Source organism: Carassius carassius, chromosome 9 (genome assembly GCF_963082965.1).
Source record: "Carassius carassius chromosome 9, fCarCar2.1, whole genome shotgun sequence".
Taxonomy (NCBI): domain Eukaryota; kingdom Metazoa; phylum Chordata; class Actinopteri; order Cypriniformes; family Cyprinidae; genus Carassius; species Carassius carassius.
In genome coordinates this window covers 14667392-14689419 of record NC_081763.1, presented here as the reverse complement: position 1 = coordinate 14689419, position 22028 = coordinate 14667392, and the positions used below count along the sequence as shown (strand labels likewise).

Below are 22028 nucleotides of genomic sequence, written 5' to 3'. Positions count from 1 at the left end.
TTCTTTCCACTTTCACTTTAATTAGAATATTTTTCTATTTACCTTCCCTCACAACAATATTTCCAACAGACAACATACTTTCCAGCACCTTGAAGTTTTCCCTTTCAACGGCTTCCAACAGTTCATTCATGACATTAAAACGAAGCCCAGATGTTCTACAAGATGCATAGAGCCTGCTTTTAATTCATACTGTTGAAATTAGCAGACATCACGTCACATGATAGTACAAAGAACACAAGGTGTTCATGAAATATAGGCACTTTAATATAAATATATATTGGAAATATCTGGCTGCAACCGGGTAGCCTTGATTACAAATGAATAAGTTAAAATTAAATGTCTAATATAGGAACTAATTGCCATGAGAGTGTTTTTGAAAATATTCTTTTTTAAGATGTTAAATGTAGATTAAGTCTTGGGACTTTTTTATTTGACACAAAATTGACCAGTAATCAATGTAAAAATTGACAATTGAACAAAACAAAAATAAAACAAAAAATGCAACCTTGGGGTTGAGAGGATAATAAGAAACAAACAAACAAAATGTTCAGCCAAAGGTCCAGTCGACTCCATTCATTTGCTCTTTATTCCGACCTCAAGCACATCTCGGTTCCCTACATATTGATTTATCTCCAGACCTCCACATTATTTTTCCCAGCGCTCAGCATGTTGGATTTACTGGCCAGCCTTCTCCCATGGCCTCACCGTCTCCTGGAACGCCAGCCGTGATTGATCAGCTGCCTCTAGTAAGGCCTCCATCTCCAGGCTGTCAAGATTGACCAGTACACTTTCCTCCACCCTTGACACTAGTCCTCCTTCCTCCTGGACCTCCTCATTCTGCTCCACCTGCTCCTCCTCTTCCTCTGGTTCTGGTGTGGGTTCGACCTCACCCTCACGGATCTTCTTGACGTGGAAGGTGAAAGGTGGTACACGGTAGGTGGTTGATTTGGAGCGGGCGTAGATGGTGTGATCGGGCGTCAGTGACTTCTTCATCTTCTCTCTGGAGCTGCGGATCTTCTCACGGTGTTCAGTGTTAGGCGTCATCTTTGTTCCTAGCTTACCCATCTTCTTGCCCAAGCTTTTCTTGGTCTTCTCAAGGTTCTCTCGGGTTCTCTGACGTGTCTTTTCCAGGTTCTCTTTAGTTCTCTGTCGGGTTTTTTCCAGATTCTCCTTGGTTTTCTGTCTGGTCTTCTCCATCTGCCCCTTGCTGAAGGCTACCTTCAGCTTGTCCACCTTCTGGAGGCCGCTGCGTTTGATGCGTTCAGCACGAGATTCCTCTATGATCTCCTCAACCTCAACTTCCTCTACAGAGCAATGGTCTTCCTCTGCTCCTTCACTCAGCACCTGCTCTCCTTCCTCTCCTGCAGCCACTAGCTTCTTAGAGACCTTCACAGGTTTTACCTTGTCCTGAGAGAAAAGGGGAGAAAAATTAAGGAACTAAGATTAGATTAGACCAGACAAGATCAGAATATTTTTTAACTTCCAGATCTGAATCTAAGCAGTTGGTATTAAATTAGGCATGAATAGTATCATTTCTTACTACAGAGAATCAGAGAAATTTTCACTTTCATTATTAGACAAAAAGTACTGAATATAAAAAACAAATGTTCAAATACATGTTTCATAAGAGCATACTCAACAGGCCATGTTCCTGTCCATAATACTCAGGGGGATTCATGACTCTTTAAACCAGGGCTCTTCAACTAGTTTTTTTTGAGAGCTGGAAAACAGGGGTGTAAAGGGGGTGAGTCCAATATCTGAGCAATATTTGTCCCTGATTTTTTCATTAAAAAAAATAACATGCTTTCAACAAAACAGACAAACAATTGACTAAGTATTAGTATTACGATAGTATTATTGCAGTGTTCGTTTTGTTTTTTTGACCGATTGCTAACCCTAACAAAATAATAATGAAAGGATATATGGAAATAAAATATGAATTGGGGTTAAAATTATTTTGACTTAACTTTGAACGCTGACTTCATCATGAAACTAATATCGAATAAGAGTTTACAGATTGTTTTCTGGCTTCATAACCAGTTGGTCTTCATTCCTGCACAAGAATTATAATCGCTCTAAATTGTTACCCCAAACTTGTTCTTAACAAGGTGTTTTATATCCCATTGAGTCATTCAGTCCTCATTTGCAGGTGATGCAGTAAACAGAAATTCAGGACATGATATAACTCGTCTCAGCACTGGGAAAGATAATCACCATGAGCACACGGGTGGAGGAACTTTTTAGTAAGATAATAAACTGATGTCTATGCAACTAGAATGAGAAAATGTCAATGTGATTCATTTTAAATATGGGCCGTTACTAAAACCTAATGGACTCCTCAGACGAATATAGCACTCCCTCTAGGGGGCGCTGTAAATGCGATGATTCACATGTATATAAGGAAAAAATTTGAACAACAACTATATATATATATATATATATATATATATATATATATATATATATATATATATATATATATATATATATATATATATACACAGGGGCGTAGCCATCTTTTCAGAAGTGAGGGGGACAGAAATCACAAACACACACACACACACACACACACACACATATATGTCTGTGTGTAATTTCATTAAAATATAACATTTCTATAAACTATATAACCTAATAGTCAACAGTTTTTTAACAGTAAGATTTTTTATGTTTTGAAAGAAGTCTCTTCTGCTCACCAAGTCTGCCTTTATTTGATCCAAAGTACAGCAAAAGCAGTAATATTGTGAAATATTTATACTATTTAAAATAACTGTTTTCTATCTTAGTATATTTTAAATGTAATGTATTCCTGTGATCAAAGGTGAATTTTCAGCATCATTCCTCCAGTCTTCAGTGTCACATTAATCAGAAATCATTCTTAATATGCTGATTTGCTGATTATCAGTATTTAAAACAGATGAGTACATTTTCTTCAGCATTCTTTGATGAATAGAAGGATCCACAGATCAGCATTTATGTGAAATAAAAAGCTTTTGCAACATTATACACTATATCATTCAAAAGCTTAGTCAGTATATATATATATATATATATATATATATACATATACATACATGTATATATATTTTTTTTTGTTAAATAAATTACACAAATTAATACTTTTATTTAGCAAGCATTCTTTAAATTGATCAAAAGTGATGATAAAGACATCATTTTACAAGAGATTTCTATTTCAGATAAATGCTGCTCTTCTGAACTGTCTATTCATCAAAGAAACCTGAAAAAATTCTACTCAGCTGTTTTCAACATTATCTTAATAAGAATTTTTTTTTTTTAGCAACAAATCAGTATATCAGAATTATTTCTGAAGAACCGTGTGACTGGAGCAATGATGCAAAAAAAAAAAAAATCATCTTTGAAATCTCAATACATTACATTTTGAAATATATTCAAATAGAAAACAGCTATTTTAAATAGGCTAGTAAATATATTGCAAAATTTCACTGATTTGCAGTACTTGGATCAAATAAATGCAGGCTTGGAGAACAGAAGAGAATTAAAAAACATTAACAAGCTTACTGTTCAAAAACTTTTGACTGGTAGTGGATACTAAAGGCAACTAATTCTTCTCTAATTTCTAGCTTTTCTTTTCTTTTTTTGTCTTAGAAATCTATAACTGCTGGACAATAACAAATAAAAATGATGTGTTTATATACTACAAACACTATTTATCACATAATAAGGCATGATGCTGTGTCAATTAGCACTGCATTGTTCTTACACTTTATTTATCACCTGCTGGAGATTTTTTTGGACGTGAAAAAAACAAAACCGAAAACAACTGTCTTCATACAGCGATAGCTGGACGCTGTTGCCCATATTAGGAATTTCCCGTTATGACTTTCTGCGCGAGAGCTCCCTCCGGCTTCGAGGATGAATGAAACACACACTGCAGGAGAGTTAGCGCTCCGTGATGTTCATTTCGCCTGCTAGGTCCGAAAAAAACATCAGGTCATGCGCAGGCTATCCTGTCTTTTTTAGTTAAAATCTTTATTTATTCACACTAGCTCTTGAAAACCTCTATATGAACACACATGCCTGAAAAAGTGCGGGTAATCTACGCCCCTGTATATATATTACACCGTTTTACATGTTCAAAACTAGGCTATATCTAGTAGTGTCACAGACAGCACACACACACACACACACACACACACACACTGCTCTGGTGCATTGGTGCATATACAATTTTAGAACTGTTAACAAAATTTGAAAGAGATATAAATTGCATGTTTTATCATTGTGTAGTTTAAATGTTCAATTGTACTTCAGGGTTGAAGTAAACAGCACTGGCTCACCCAGAGAAACAAAGTTTTATGAAAGACTGAAATAATAAAAAGCTCTTATTCAGTCTTTTTTTTGCACACTCAACTAGGGCCGGGTGAGCAATTCAAAGAGATTTATCACAAAAAAAAAGAAAGAAAGAAAAAGAAAGAAAAAAGAAAAGAAAAGCATCAGAGATTTCCCCTGGAGAACTGTTTGCAAATAAATACTCTCAGTCAAGCACAAACACAACAATGCAAAGCCATCTATTTGAGTGAGACATCAGACACCATCTGAGCCACAACAGTTAAAGGAGAATGTCAGCAGATATTCGAACACAATATGTAGGTTAAAAGATACTTGAAAACATCCATGTTAGGCAAAAAAACATAAATAAAAAAGAAAAGACAAACGTGTGCTACCCATAAAACAGACGCTATTTTGAGAAGGAAAAACGTTCCGCTCAGCTTGTAAGTTATCATATTATGTTATTTAATCATAAGCCAATGTAAAGACAGCTGGTTTATTTTTTCTCTTGATCAATGGCTGTATCCAGAAGTACCACAAATGTTCTGGTTGTGAAGGCTGATGATGTATGTATGCATTTATTTTAGGCTGGCATTTCCTCTCTTTGTATTCCATCTGTCTCATTCCCTGAACAGTGCTCATTTATTCACTCCTTAATCACCTATTACTGTATCACTTTTCCATCCTGCACCCTAACCAGTAAACACGGATGCTTTCACCATGGTAACCGCATCCACTGACTGACTCACAGACTGCTCAGAGTCAGGCACTGGACTGAAGACCTGCAGGTACTGTGCTGTGTGTGCTGTGTGTGTGTGTGTGTGTGTGTGTGTGTGTGTGTGTGTGTGTGTGAGAGAGAGAGAGAGAGAGAGAGAGAGAGAGAGAGAGAAAAAAACACAACAGACACCTAATAAACATCCCAGATAATCTGCATTGGGTTAGATATGAGCTTTACTTTATGTCTTGGCTGATTTTAGTGATGCCTCCATTTGAGTTTAGCAGCTACTGTTTTCCATTCATTTGCATAGTCAAAAATGTCCGCATTTTGATCCCAAAAAGTTAGTCCTTATGTGAACCTGGGTTCGATAAACACCCTAAAACTCCAGAACAAGCCAGAACATAGAGGTCCGGAGATGTCTGCGGTGTTACACAATGCTGGAAATGTGCAGTGATCATTGCACATACACTGCAAATACTCAATTCAAACAGCCAAAGCCAACAGAGAGAACTCGGTGTAAACACACACAGAATTACTGAGAATATATGTAAATACTGGGGAGGAAATCACGTTACTGGAAAGAACCTTTTTCCATAACAATTTGCTGGGCCACAACAAATCCCAGTTAACATGTCCTGGTGGATAATATAGATTCAAGGAATACCAAATGTACTGCATTATATTCTGCGGTTGAATCACAGATGTTATGATTAAGATGGCACATTAGCAACTCCTCCTAATTATTTCCATATATGTTCTCCATGTCTTCTGTATTAAAAAGGTCAAGATCCACCAATAAACATAAAAGTAATTTGTGATGTAAATTTACAGGATGTGGTCTTTAACAGCAAAAAAGTCAAAGATTTAGTTTGTCATTAATAATGACAACACTGAAAATCAAAAAATTTGAATTAAAAAGCTGAAATTAGACAGTACTGGTAAAACACGTCATGCTAAATATATTTAAATAAAATAACATTTATAGTATTTGAATTATTTTAATTTACAGTATATTACTAAAGTTAAATAGAATGATCAAATCAGTCTATTTTAGATAGCAGCAATTATTTGAATTTATTAATTATTATTTGAATTACTACATCCATAAACAGAGCCTGTATTAAACAGTGAATCTAAAAAAAATTACAGTGCAGAAAATAAATAATCAGAGACTGATTGAAATGAGGGTTAGCACTGTGAACAAATATCTGCAACTGACATGATTTCTCTTATAAAGCAACAGGCCACTTATAATGTAAACCATAGTCAAAATCATTGAAATCATTACATTTCTTACCAAAGAGAATTAATAAAGATCATACTGTGTATTGTGGCCATTACTGGAACATATAAGCTGATACTAAGGCAAAAAGTGCCAAACCGTATCAATATGCACAGCAAAGTCCAATTTTTTATATAGATTCTTGTAAATATAACAATTTTAATTATTGTAAATGCAACAATTTTAGCAAACCAAATGCCTAGAGTTGAGTCACCGGGTATAAGGTTTAAACCAGAGGCCAAAATTAACACTTACAGAGCACCAAATCCCAGTAAAATCTGGCTTTGGGGAGCAAACAAAATGCTTGCCAGTTGGCTGGTGTCTTAACACATGGTTCAAATGTACCTTTTCCAGGGTGTTTAAACTTTCACTCTGGCTATACTTTTTAGTTGACTAAAGCAAAATTGCAGCAAAATCACAATTGTTTTTTATGTTTTTGGGAAAGATGCAGTGTCTCATATAACACAATGACCTGCACTGTTAACTATTATAACAGAAATCATGGAAAATGCAGTTTCATGGCTGATAAGAAATACTTATGGCCAGTAAATTCTCAGTTCACTCAAAAAGTTCATTTTAGATCCTGGCTGCAATTATGTAGTACGAAAGCAATAGTACAAATACAGTAACCATAAACACCACATTAATGCTGCTGCCAGTGTGTCTGGTGCCGTGTAATACCCTCAAAGTCCTGCTCAAAAGCTCTAGGCTAAAGAGAATGTCATTCCACACTATATATATAGAAGGATCCCCATCTAACCCACTAAAAGAGGCAAACAATTACCCAGATTAACAGCGATCTTTGGAACATGGCACCATGACAACCATTACCAAGACAGCAGTAAAAACATTTGGTGCAGTCGTTCGCATGACATATACAGCTAAACAAAATCAGCTGGTGATGAGTAGATAACAGCTGTTTGTTTGTGTGTGTGTGTGTTAGAGGCATGATGTTGAAAGGCATGTGAAGGTAGAGGCACTGGGCAGCTGTTGACTTCTGCTGGGTTCAGAGAAGCAGCTGTACAACAGAACTCCTAATGAGAAAATAAAAAATAATAACTTTAACCATGACTTTAGTATGGGTTTTGTGACAGGTATTACGAAAATACAATGTCTCTTGCATGAGAGACAAGATCTTTGTCATGCCAGTCAGGACACCAGAACCACAGGTGCACACGCACGTAGTATTTCAAGGTTAAGACGCCATTAATAAAGGAATAAAACAGGCACAACAACACACACCACTGAATCGGTCTCTCACTGGCTAAAGGTTATATTAAACTACTGCGGCTGAAACAGGAGCCATCTGCTGTTTTTATATATCTGACAGCTTCATAATGTCAAAGAGGTACAGCCTTTTCAACCATTAACTTCCTTATAAATAGAGAGAGAGACAGAGAGAGAAAGAGAAAGAGAGATGGGCAGTATTTTATTTAAATGTATTTAAAATGCGTATTTAATTACTTTTGAGTATTTTGTCATTTGTATTTTGCTTGAAAAAAAAATCTAATGTAATTTGTCATTGAATACTTTGAGAGAAAATAATTTGTATTTGAAATGCTTAAAATACTTAGTCAAGGTCATTTTATTCTCAGATAATACAATATCTTTCTTCATCTGTGTTAAAAGTACTGCCAACTATAGCCTATTATCACAGTTTTTCCAGCTTGCCTCGGGGTGTGCGCGGAGAGGTCTCCCCTTCCCTACCGCCACCACCCAAAAAAAAGAAAATCGCAGCGTAAGCAGAGGAAGCAAGGGTCACAATACGTCTCTTCAGTGCTTTCCTTTAGGTGGCCTCCACACCCGACAGGTACCCTACAGGCCCGGTGTCCTGCTGGGACCGTGAGTTCAAAGACCACCAGTCATAGGGAGCGCCCGTCTGTGGTTACAACCCCCCTTTTTTTCACAAACTTTCACAAGATGCGTTGCAAGACCTCAAACTTAAAAAAAAAAAAAAAAAAAAGAGTACATCTCTCAGCGGTGGAATACTCGAAGAAGAACTGATCATCAGCACTTCGAACACACTTTGCTGCCCTGCCCAGCCCAGGGGCAAACCTGTCTGAGGGTTGCTTTCCCATTGATCGGGCCCTCTGAGACCCGCAGCTAGAGGATTGCAGGGGTTTGGGGGTTTCCCCATCCCTCTCTGTCCTCTGAAATGCAGACCGCCTTGGGTCGCATCCCCTTGCCCCCCCAAGTCCTTCTCCAGGGGGAGAAGGCAGCTAGGAGGAGTTCCTTCTCCACAGCTGCCAGTGGGTCTGCCGTCATGGGGGTCAGACCGGGGGATGATAGTGCATTGAGCCCCAGCTGGTGAACCTCTTTTAAGGACAGCCTCCCTGTCTCAACTCCATCTTGCTTACAAATTCAGAATAGATAAGATGACCCGCTGAATTTAAGCATATTACTAAGCGGAGGAAAAGAAACTAAAAAGTATTCCCTCAGTAGCGTTGAGCGATGAGGGAAGAGCCCAGCCACGGGGCAAGGGAAATGTGGCGTACATAAGACCGCTCTCTAGGCTCAGGCCGGGGTCCCAAGTCCTTCTGATGGAGGCTTAGGCCGTGGACGGTGTGAGGCCGCTATCAGTGTCAGGTTGCTTGTGAATGCAGCCCAAAGTGGGTGGTAAACTCCATCCTACGGCTAAATACCAGCATGAGATCAAGTCAACAAGTACCGTGAGGGAAAGTTGAAAAGAACTTTGTAGAGAGAGTTCAAGAGGGGCATGAAATTGTTAAGAGGTAAACAGGTAGGGTCCGCACGGCCTGCCCGGAGGATTCAACATGGCGGATACTGTTGGCCTGGTTGGCGCACATGGATCCCTCCTCCTGTGCACTTCTTCCAAGGTGGTGCACCGCGACTGGCTCCAGTTTGACTTCGAAGGGTCAAACCCCCAATGTTTTTTTTTTTTTTTTTTTTAAGCAAATAAAGCACTCACATCACTTAATAAAACTGAAGTTAAATGACTAGAGTGACATGGAGTCTTTCCAATCGTTCTGGGCTTTGAATGTGTAAGTTGCATTGCTGCCTATGGAGAAACAGAAAGCTCTTGGATTTCATTAAAAAAAATCATCATTTTAGTTTGGAAGATGAACAAAGGTCTTACGGGTGTGAAACATCATGAGGGTGAGTAATAATGAAAGAATTTCCATTTCCCTTTAATTCATACATGATTCCATCTTCTTATTTGGGGGGGGGGGGGTACAATGGAAGAAGATATTTTGGTGCTCAGTGCAAACTGGCTAATTATGCATTAAAATTTATACTATTATTATTGCTCACTGTTACTATTAAGATATTGCTCACTAATTTAATAACAGTGTAATTTGAATAAACTTCATCTGTCGACATGTTGTCGGTGAATCACACTGGCCGTTGCTCGCTTGCATTACTCGACTGTGTGCAAGAGCATGAACAATACGTTTCTGGCCTCAGTTCAGTTAATGGCCATTGGTGTTGCTTGTAACAAGGGTTCCTGAATTCTACACAGGGCCTGTATCAGCTACATATCAGCATTTTTAGGAGTTAATTTTTACTGTTGACAGGACAAGGGGGTACAACAATACAGGTATGCAGGACTGCTTTATTTTTGACATGATAACGAAACAATAAAGGAGCAATAAAGAAACATTAATTAATAAAGCATAGACATTCTTGATAGAATTCAAGCATACACAGTCGGTTGTGTCTTTAGTGAACATAAGAAATTAGAAGATATATGGATCAATATATTGTCTAGTGTTAGGGTTAAAGAAAATGTTGTTTATAAGCTGTCGAAGGAGGGGAAAGGTCTTCTCTTTCTCTTATGTGTTTATCTAACTCCACCATTACTATATGTAATGGCACTGTCTCTTACACTTCAAATTAATGCTTCTGAATATTGATTGTATTTTTGTATTTTCAAATGACAAATTAATTACTTGTATATTAATTATATACATTTCTCACACCAGTATTATGTATTTTAAATAAATATTTGATGAGCAAGTATTTGTAAATTGTAACAACATAATTTTGATGTATTTGTGCCCATCTCTGTATATATATCAAATTCTGTCTATCAAAAACAAGAGTTCAAAATCTGAGAGATGCTGAACTGAAGTGGACATCCAGTATAATTGGAATAGAATGACTCCTAATCCCAGTTTATTATAAGTAAAGATGAATTTTACCTTCAGATGTGTGTTGCTGTGTCTGGCTCTGCACTACCGTATCAAGTGTTTCTCCATATTCGTCTGCAGCCCTGCCCCATGCAATCGATATGAAAGAATGGAGTAATTCCAGGACCCGGACCCAAATGCAGATGTCACTTCCTGTATCTCATATTTGACATATTACGCACCGTTAAAAAATGAGTTAAGTGATCAACTCTTCTGCTTCTGATGGTTTATAAACACATCCACATACAACAAACTGGTGGCAACTCACGCCTCATTTATTCTCAGCCCATTCATCAAACATCGCATTCGGGCCTGGACACACACACTTACACTGAACACACACTGCTGTCTGGATGAATATGACACCCTGAATTCAGCGCAAAAATAGAGCAGAGGCCATCGGTAATGTTGACGATCAAGCAAACCCCCATAAGTCACAGCCACACCTCATCGTCTTCCACCCAGCACACCACTACAGATGATGTGCACACCATTCAGATGATATGCATCCCTAATATAGTACGTTTTTAACATGCAAGTTCCTCACAGGTGCAAAGCTGCAAAAACGAGTCATTTAAACAATGCAATAAAAATGTCTTCAAATTTGGTACCAGTAAAGCAGTTAGAAGTCAGTGGATATTTCAACAAATAAAATAAAAGGAACCTCGTAAGGCTCTGCTTGCGTTTATGCTTACGCTTTATTAACTGCTCTGATACTAACTTTCAATGATACATTCTGAGAATAATGATGTTAATGTCAGTTCTGAATAAATCAATTAAAATGTCCATATATGAAATATTACAGTGTGTACTCTCTCCATCTCTCTCTCACACACACGTCACCTACAGGAGTCCAGTTTTACAGGGGTAATTTATGTAGTCTCAGAGGTCTGTGATTAGATATCTGATAAATGTCAGTAGTGTAACCTGCAGCCTCAGTGGACATTCCACCAGAGAAGACTGAAACTGAGACTTCATGAGCAATTAGATCCACACACACAAATATATATGCACATGCACACACACATAGAAATGATGTACTACAATTACTTACAAATTACTTACAAATACTTACAATTTGAAATAACAGTTTTCTCTTTGAATACACACTGTAAAAAATAATAGTGATTTTAAAAGACACTACAGTAAAAACTGTACTATAAACAGTACTAATGCATATAATAAAATTGTACTATACATTGTGAATAACTAATTAAATTTGCTGTAATTCTACAGTAAAACACTGTAAAAAAAACTGGCAGGTTTTGTGATTTATACTGAAAAACCGAAAATTGACATTCCCAGAATTCCCTGCATGACACTTCACATCAGTTGTGTACATTAGGGTTTTATCTTACATGTAACGTTGTTAAATTTTAGTTTATTGCATTATGTCAGTATCATGCATGTTACCATGATGGTGTTTAGTGTTTGAATCTGTGCACCTTCTATATATTACTGTTCCCATCCTCAGCTTGTGAAAAAGCTAGTTTGTGATGAACTTTGATTCATATTGTGACATTCAGCCCTGTTTTTGGTAGTTATTAGTGTTTTACAATGGTAAAAAAAAATGGTTTCTGAGATTGCTTATTCCCAGGAGAGATACACAGGAAGCTTCCCTTTTCTCTCTGATTATCCCTAACAGACTATAATAAACCCCATTAGGCAACATCTGCCCAGAGAAAGGATAGGGAATAGCTAACAGAACAACATTTCACAAATATACCAATAAATGACCTCACTCACTCCTGTCATCTTCCATCATTCAGCTCCATCATTAGAGGCCAGTCACATCACCACTGGTCTGGTGCCGTGTAATACCCTCAAAGTCCTGCTCAAAAGCTCTAGGCTAAAGAGAATGTCATTCCACACTATATATATAGAAGGATCCCCATCTAACCCACTAAAAGAGGCAAACAATTACCCAGATTAACAGCGATCTTTGGAACATGGCACCATGACAACCATTACCAAGACAGCAGTAAAAACATTTGGTGCAGTCGTTCGCATGACATATACAGCTAAACAAAATCAGCTGGTGATGAGTAGATAACAGCTGTTTGTTTGTGTGTGTGTGTGTTAGAGGCATGATGTTGAAAGGCATGTGAAGGTAGAGGCACTGGGCAGCTGTTGACTTCTGCTGGGTTCAGAGAAGCAGCTGTACAACAGAACTCCTAATGAGAAAATAAAAAATAATAACTTTAACCATGACTTTAGTATGGGTTTTGTGACAGGTATTACGAAAATACAATGTCTCTTGCATGAGAGACAAGATCTTTGTCATGCCAGTCAGGACACCAGAACCACAGGTGCACACGCACGTAGTATTTCAAGGTTAAGACGCCATTAATAAAGGAATAAAACAGGCACAACAACACACACCACTGAATCGGTCTCTCACTGGCTAAAGGTTATATTAAACTACTGCGGCTGAAACAGGAGCCATCTGCTGTTTTTATATATCTGACAGCTTCATAATGTCAAAGAGGTACAGCCTTTTCAACCATTAACTTCCTTATAAATAGAGAGAGAGACAGAGAGAGAAAGAGAAAGAGAGATGGGCAGTATTTTATTTAAATGTATTTAAAATGCGTATTTAATTACTTTTGAGTATTTTGTCATTTGTATTTTGCTTGAAAAAAAAATCTAATGTAATTTGTCATTGAATACTTTGAGAGAAAATAATTTGTATTTGAAATGCTTAAAATACTTAGTCAAGGTCATTTTATTCTCAGATAATACAATATCTTTCTTCATCTGTGTTAAAAGTACTGCCAACTATAGCCTATTATCACAGTTTTTCCAGCTTGCCTCGGGGTGTGCGCGGAGAGGTCTCCCCTTCCCTACCGCCACCACCCAAAAAAAAGAAAATCGCAGCGTAAGCAGAGGAAGCAAGGGTCACAATACGTCTCTTCAGTGCTTTCCTTTAGGTGGCCTCCACACCCGACAGGTACCCTACAGGCCCGGTGTCCTGCTGGGACCGTGAGTTCAAAGACCACCAGTCATAGGGAGCGCCCGTCTGTGGTTACAACCCCCCTTTTTTTCACAAACTTTCACAAGATGCGTTGCAAGACCTCAAACTTAAAAAAAAAAAAAAAAAAAAAGAGTACATCTCTCAGCGGTGGAATACTCGAAGAAGAACTCATGTGAATTGCAGAACACATTGATCATCAGCACTTCGAACACACTTTGCTGCCCTGCCCAGCCCAGGGGCAAACCTGTCTGAGGGTTGCTTTCCCATTGATCGGGCCCTCTGAGACCCGCAGCTAGAGGATTGCAGGGGTTTGGGGGTTTCCCCATCCCTCTCTGTCCTCTGAAATGCAGACCGCCTTGGGTCGCATCCCCTTGCCCCCCCCCCAAGTCCTTCTCCAGGGGGAGAAGGCAGATAGGAGGAGTTCCTTCTCCACAGCTGCAAGTGGGTCTGCCGTCATGGGGGTCAGACCGGGGGATGATAGTGCATTGAGCCCCAGCTGGTGAACCTCTTTTAAGGACAGCCTCCCTGTCTCAACTCCATCTTGCTTACAAATTCAGAATAGATAAGATGACCCGCTGAATTTAAGCATATTACTAAGCGGAGGAAAAGAAACTAAAAAGTATTCCCTCAGTAGCGTCGAGCGATGAGGGAAGAGCCCAGCCACGGGGCAAGGGAAATGTGGTGTACATAAGACCGCTCTCTAGGCTCAGGCCGGGGTCCCAAGTCCTTCTGATGGAGGCTTAGGCCGTGGACGGTGTGAGGCTGCTATCAGTGTCAGGTTGCTTGTGAATGCAGCCCAAAGTGGGTGGTAAACTCCATCCTACGGCTAAATACCAGCATGAGATCAAGTCAACAAGTACCGTGAGGGAAAGTTGAAAAGAACTTTGTAGAGAGAGTTCAAGAGGGGCATGAAATTGTTAAGAGGTAAACAGGTAGGGTCCGCACGGCCTGCCCGGAGGATTCAACATGGCGGATACTGTTGGCCTGGTTGGCGCACATGGATCCCTCCTCCTGTGCACTTCTTCCAAGGTGGTGCACCGCGACTGGCTCCAGTTTGACTTCGAAGGGTCAAACCCCCAATGTTTTTTTTTTTTTTTTTTTTAAGCAAATAAAGCACTCACATCACTTAATAAAACTGAAGTTAAATGACTAGAGTGACATGGAGTCTTTCCAATCGTTCTGGGCTTTGAATGTGTAAGTTGCATTGCTGCCTATGGAGAAACAGAAAGCTCTTGGATTTCATTAAAAAAAATCATCATTTTAGTTTGGAAGATGAACAAAGGTCTTACGGGTGTGAAACATCATGAGGGTGAGTAATAATGAAAGAATTTCCATTTCCCTTTAATTCATACATGATTCCATCTTCTTATTTGGGGGGGGGGGTACAATGGAAGAAGATATTTTGGTGCTCAGTGCAAACTGGCTAATTATGCATTAAAATTTATACTATTATTATTGCTCACTGTTACTATTAAGATATTGCTCACTAATTTAATAACAGTGTAATTTGAATAAACTTCATCTGTCGACATGTTGTCGGTGAATCACACTGGCCGTTGCTCGCTTGCATTACTCGACTGTGTGCAAGAGCATGAACAATACGTTTCTGGCCTCAGTTCAGTTAATGGCCATTGGTGTTGCTTGTAACAAGGGTTCCTGAATTCTACACAGGGCCTGTATCAGCTACATATCAGCATTTTTAGGAGTTAATTTTTACTGTTGACAGGACAAGGGGGTACAACAATACAGGTATGCAGGACTGCTTTATTTTTGACATGATAACGAAACAATAAAGGAGCAATAAAGAAACATTAATTAATAAAGCATAGACATTCTTGATAGAATTCAAGCATACACAGTCGGTTGTGTCTTTAGTGAACATAAGAAATTAGAAGATATATGGATCAATATATTGTCTAGTGTTAGGGTTAAAGAAAATGTTGTTTATAAGCTGTCGAAGGAGGGGAAAGGTCTTCTCTTTCTCTTATGTGTTTATCTAACTCCACCATTACTATATGTAATGGCACTGTCTCTTACACTTCAAATTAATGCTTCTGAATATTGATTGTATTTTTGTATTTTCAAATGACAAATTAATTACTTGTATATTAATTATATACATTTCTCACACCAGTATTATGTATTTTAAATAAATATTTGATGAGCAAGTATTTGTAAATTGTAACAACATAATTTTGATGTATTTGTGCCCATCTCTGTATATATATCAAATTCTGTCTATCAAAAACAAGAGTTCAAAATCTGAGAGATGCTGAACTGAAGTGGACATCCAGTATAATTGGAATAGAATGACTCCTAATCCCAGTTTATTATAAATAAAGATGAATTTTACCTTCAGATGTGTGTTGCTGTGTCTGGCTCTGCACTACCGTATCAAGTGTTTCTCCATATTCGTCTGCAGCCCTGCCCCATGCAATCGATATGAAAGAATGGAGTAATTCCAGGACCCGGACCCAAATGCAGATGTCACTTCCTGTATCTCATATTTGACATATTACGCACCGTTAAAAAATGAGTTAAGTGATCAACTCTTCTGCTTCTGATGGTTTATAAACACATCCACATACAACAAACTGGTGGCAACTCACGCCTCATTTATTCTCAGCCCATTCATCAAACATCGCATTCGGGCCTGGACACACACACTTACACTGAACACACACTGCTGTCTGGATGAATATGACACCCTGAATTCAGCGCAAAAATAGAGCAGAGGCCATCGGTAATGTTGACGATCAAGCAAACCCCCATAAGTCACAGCCACACCTCATCGTCTTCCACCCAGCACACCACTACAGATGATGTGCACACCATTCAGATGATATGCATCCCTAATATAGTACGTTTTTAACATGCAAGTTCCCCACAGGTGCACAGCTGCAAAAACGAGTCATTTAAACAATGCAATAAAAATGTCTTCAAATTTGGTACCAGTAAAGCAGTTAGAAGTCAGTGGATATTTCAACAAATAAAATAAAAGGAACCTCGTAAGGCTCTGCTTGCGTTTATGCTTACGCTTTATTAACTGCTCTGATACTAACTTTCAATGATACATTCTGAGAATAATGATGTTAATGTCAGTTCTGAATAAATCAATTAAAATGTCCATATATGAAATATGTGTACTCTCTCCATCTCTCTCTCACACACACGTCACCTACAGGAGTCCAGTTTTACAGGGGTAATTTATGTAGTCTCAGAGGTCTGTGATTAGATATCTGATAAATGTCAGTAGTGTAACCTGCAGCCTCAGTGGACATTCCACCAGAGAAGACTGAAACTGAGACTTCATGAGCAATTAGATCCACACACACAAATATATATGCACATGCACACACACATAGAAATGATGTACTACAATTACTTACAAATTACTTACAAATACTTACAATTTGAAATAACAGTTTTCTCTTTGAATACACACTGTAAAAAATAATAGTGATTTTAAAAGACACTACAGTAAAAACTGTACTATAAACAGTACTAATGCATATAATAAAATTGTACTATACATTGTGAATAACTAATTAAATTTGCTGTAATTCTACAGTAAAACACTGTAAAAAAAACTGGCAGGTTTTGTGATTTATACTGAAAAACCGAAAATTGACATTCCCAGAATTCCCTGCATGACACTTCACATCAGTTGTGTACATTAGGGTTTTATCTTACATGTAACGTTGTTAAATTTTAGTTTATTGCATTATGTCAGTATCATGCATGTTACCATGATGGTGTTTAGTGTTTGAATCTGTGCACCTTCTATATATTACTGTTCCCATCCTCAGCTTGTGAAAAAGCTAGTTTGTGATGAACTTTGATTCATATTGTGACATTCAGCCCTGTTTTTGGTAGTTATTAGTGTTTTACAATGGTAAAAAAAAATGGTTTCTGAGATTGCTTATTCCCAGGAGAGATACACAGGAAGCTTCCCTTTTCTCTCTGATTATCCCTAACAGACTATAATAAACCCCATTAGGCAACATCTGCCCAGAGAAAGGATAGGGAATAGCTAACAGAACAACATTTCACAAATATACCAATAAATGACCTCACTCACTCCTGTCATCTTCCATCATTCAGCTCCATCATTAGAGGCCAGTCACATCACCACTGTTTTCCCGCCTGCAGCCTCTCAGAGCAGCGCTGGAAGGAAATGAGTTGTTAGTGGGGCTAAATGCAGTAAGGCTGGTAGGGTAAACAACAGCAAAGTGCTGGAACACAATGAACCTCAGCCTGTCTACATATTACATGCAGATTAGATGCTACTGCTGCAGCGCAATAATGTCACCGATAGAAAGGAATAATAAAAAAATATAACAACATAAAAGAGTCTTTAAACACAATTATATAATGGAAAACAATTAATGTACCATCCACTATACTGTCAATCACTATAACGATATCAATATAGATGACAATGGCAGTTATCGTGCAAGGTCATTTATTGTATTTAATGCTGTAAAATGTAATTTATTGTAATATTAAAATGCATCTTAGTATGTATTCAATAATACTGTCAGACTCTGTCCCATGTTTTGTGTGTTAATTTGTCCCAGATGTTTCCTATGTTGTTTCTTTAGTCACAGGTGTTCCTCGTCTTCCCCTCATCAAGTCCTGTATATTTAGTCCCATTCTTAGTTTCTGTCAGCTGTTAAATGTCTTGTGTTCCTGAGATTTCCCCTTATGAATTAAAGTCCATGTTTGAAGGAATCTCCAGCATCTCTTTGCTCCTCGTTCCTCATTCCCTCCTCAGGCCCCAGAGTTTGCTCCAGTGTTGGCCTAGACCACACCTTTTCCCCCTGATCCAGAAGAGGAAACTAGGGGTGAGAAAAAGAGTGTTGGCCCAGGCCCCAGAGTTCACTCCAGTGTCGGCCCAGCTCCAGAGCATAGCCCAGGAAAGGCTCCTGATCCCCAGTCAAGACCAGGAAAGGCTCCAGATCCCCCGTTCCGCCCTGGAAGGGCTCCAGGTCCCTAGTACAGCCCTTTAAATTTCCCTAAGTGTTTTTTTTTTGGGCGGGGGTTGAGGGGGCAGTGCGTTGAGGGCTAGGGCTCAAAGATCAATAGTGGGGGGCGTTATGTCAGACTCTGTTCTGTGTTTTGTGTGTGTTAATTTGTCCCAGGTGTTTCCTATGTTGTTTCTTTAGTCCCAGGTGTTCCTCTTCTTCCCCTCATCAAGTCCTGTATATTTAGTAAGTCCCATTCTTAGTTTAGCTGTCTGCTGTTAATGTCCATGTTTGAAGGAATCTCCAGCGCCTCCTTGCTACTCGTTCCTCATTCATTCCCCACTCCCGAGGGAAGCGTGACAAATATAAAGTAATTATGTAAGTTGTGTATATAAAATAATGTAATTAATACAAAAATATTTATTTTTAAATATATTCTTGTTAATTGTCACTGTCAGTCACACTGCTATAAAGATATTACCATATAGAAGACGATGGTAATGATATAAGTTAATTTACTATATTTAATGCTGTAAAATAAATTTTTTGTATTTAATACTAAATTATATTTTTAGTATTAATTTAATAATAACAGCATGTAATCTATTACATTATAATTATTTTATAATATTTTTATTTTATATTTATGTAAATTGTCACACTTTATAATCATATTACCATAAAGATCTCAAAGGCAGATTTAGGTAATTTTATGTATTTAATGCTGTAAAATGTAATTAATTTATTGTATTTACCACAAAAAGGTATTTTTACTATGCATTTAATTTTATGCATGTAATAATAACAACATGGAATTAATATCAAATTATATTTATTTTATTTACAATATAATATAACATATTTTTTATAGTGAACTGTGAGAAATGGTAGGACAAAGTTCAATGCAAATGTCAGGCAGTACTTCTAAAACTGAAGGATTTTCTTTCCCTCTGGGCTGACGGTAGTGTCATTATGGTAGCCTTGTAGACATTACCACATTCTTCACTATAATTAGACTGTAAGAGAGAGTTTGGGGGGGGGGGGGGGGGTCTCAGAGTGAGTCTCCAACCATTCACACTGCAATCCAGCACGCTTTAATCAAACTTAATCTGACTCCCAACACAGCGAATTCATCTACCCTTCACACTGATCTAGCATTTCAGCAAAACATCACCAAAGAAAGAAAACACTTTCTACATATGAAGTGTGGTATTATTTTTCAAGAGTTTGCACCGTTGCACTTTATGTCAGCACAAAAACGTTTTGTGAAACATCACTGAACTGACACTGGCATGAGCATTTAAATCACATCATGATCATTCTTTCAGCTCAGACACACCTATATGTATGTTACTGAATAATGATAAAAAAAAGTGATACATTCTTTGCATCAGCCTGGTGGAGAACTGCTTCATGCTAATTGCATATTAATATTCTATTAAAGTACAGTAAGTTTAGCTATGATAAAGAGTGTGAGTAAACTATACACTCTCAGAAAGGTTCACTTGGGAGGGACCAAAAGATACAAAAGCCAAAAGGTACATCTTTGTGCCTTATCTATAGCTGAATAATACATATTATTATGTAGTACTGTAGTATGTAGTTTGCATATTAGTACCTTCTGAAAGGGTACCGCCCCAGTGACAGATTTGTATCCTTTTTTCATTTATGCAAAATATAGGTATAAATCTTAATGTCTTCATCCTATACCCAACGCCAGAAAACTATCTGCCACAGCCAACTGTCTCACACCCCAAAGCGAGAGAGAGAGAGAGAGAGAGAGACATTAAGGAAAACATATAGGCCTTCTCTTTGTCAATGCAGTGTACAATTACCTTATTTCCCAGAAAGCACATGTATGTTGCTAAGATATCTGTGAAAGAGTGCATCATATACAGTACAAAGCATTGCAATTAATTTTAAGAATTTGAGAACAAATATAATAGAGAACAGAATGAAAAAACACATGAAACTATGAAATACCTCACACCACCTGGACTCAAGCTTTTAAAACCAATCAGAATTAGCTCAAGTTCCACAATCAGAAGGTGTTCTAGCCCATTGGTTAGAGCTGGGAATGGTAACCAAACTACTGTAGGTTCAAACCCTGCAAGAACTGAGCCATGCAGTGGAGTAAATGTTGCTTGAGGGTTCCTTTAAGTTGCTTTTGAATGAAGTACAAGCTAAAAGACTTATTAGCATCCATTAGTTAAGACAAATGAAAAGAGATGGAATGCCAGGCTCAGATATCAAAAACTTTGCAATCATACGTTCTGCAAAGCACCCATTACTCACCTGGAAGATGAGCACTTTGAAGTTCTTCCTCTTGAGGAGCTCATGTTCATTGTTCTCCAGTTTTTTGATCCGTTCCACTTGCTTCTCCAGATCTGTGCGCACACTCTTCACGTTGACGTTCACCTTCCGCACCTTGTCCAGGAGCTTGTTGACCATCCCAGCCGTTCCAACATGACTCTTCGCCAGCCTGGCCAGCTCCGTCTGTATGCTGCTCATATTCTTCTCCATGGTCTCCTGCTTGGCCTCGAGGCCTGTCTGAGTCTGCTGGATCTGGTCCACCACACCTATGATCTTGTCTAGGAGTGCCAGGACCTTCATGCCGGTTGCCTCGGCCTCAGATTTCTGGGCCTCACCACTGCCACCTCCATCGAGTCCTGGCCCCAACACCAGGTCATCATCGTCATCATCATCATCATCATCATCACCTCGTTTTGATTTGAACATCTTGAAGGTGGTGGCAGCAGGCACCAAGGCGACCTCCTCATCCTCATCAGAGACTTCGGGCGAAGACGGCACGCTCCAGTTTGAAGTCTGTGTCGGCCATGGCTTGGTTTCAAGTAGACTCAGATGAAACACACACAATCTTACTTGCAGACAGCAGGCAGAATCATGCACACTTGTGGCACGGTGTGCAAGAAAGCTGTCCTAGGGTAAAAATAAAGCACTAAAAAAAGATTTGAATGACAGTAGACACCTAGCAATCGGAGCGGAATGACTCCAACTTGCAAGCAACAAGCTTCGGCAACTCTTTCAAACTCTTCTTAGCTACTTCTTACCAATCTTTCTTTCAAGTCACATGTACTACCTATGCACTACTCTCTAGGTTTGCTATAATGCCTCAAACTTTCCCTCCCTTTCTCTTTTCGTCAAGTGTACTCTAGGACTACGGCCAGTTGGTGGAAGCAGACTCTCTCTCCAAGGTTTGTGGGAGTGTGTGTGAACACAGCTCCCTGTGAAGCCCGTCTGTCAGGTCTTCCCTTTACCTCCATAGTCCAGCCCTCTACAGTGATCACTTACTGTAAGGTCACACCCACACTGATCCTTTAAGGGGAGTCTCCACTCTCCCCAGAGCCTGGCAAGGGATACAAGAATACATACCCACCACCCATTTATTTATGCATATGCAAGTGTATGAGACAAACAACTCAAATCAATTTCTGACTCATTAAAGCATAAATCTGATCTTGAAATTTACTATCAGAAACATGTTGCGGTACTGGAAACACAATAAATGAGTCTAGATAAATGTACACTTGTATAACAATAACATTTGAAACTTAGTTTCAAGTGCGTTAATATTTTGTTCAACAGGACTAAGACGTTTCTGTGA

The 22028-nt window shown here is 38.5% G+C and overlaps 1 pseudogene; it reads right to left on the bottom strand.

Moving 5' to 3' along the window:
• Positions 1–416: 416 nt before the first annotated feature.
• Positions 417–21708, bottom strand: LOC132149039 (caveolae-associated protein 1-like; annotated as a pseudogene).
• Between the last annotated feature and the right edge of the window lie 320 nt (positions 21709–22028).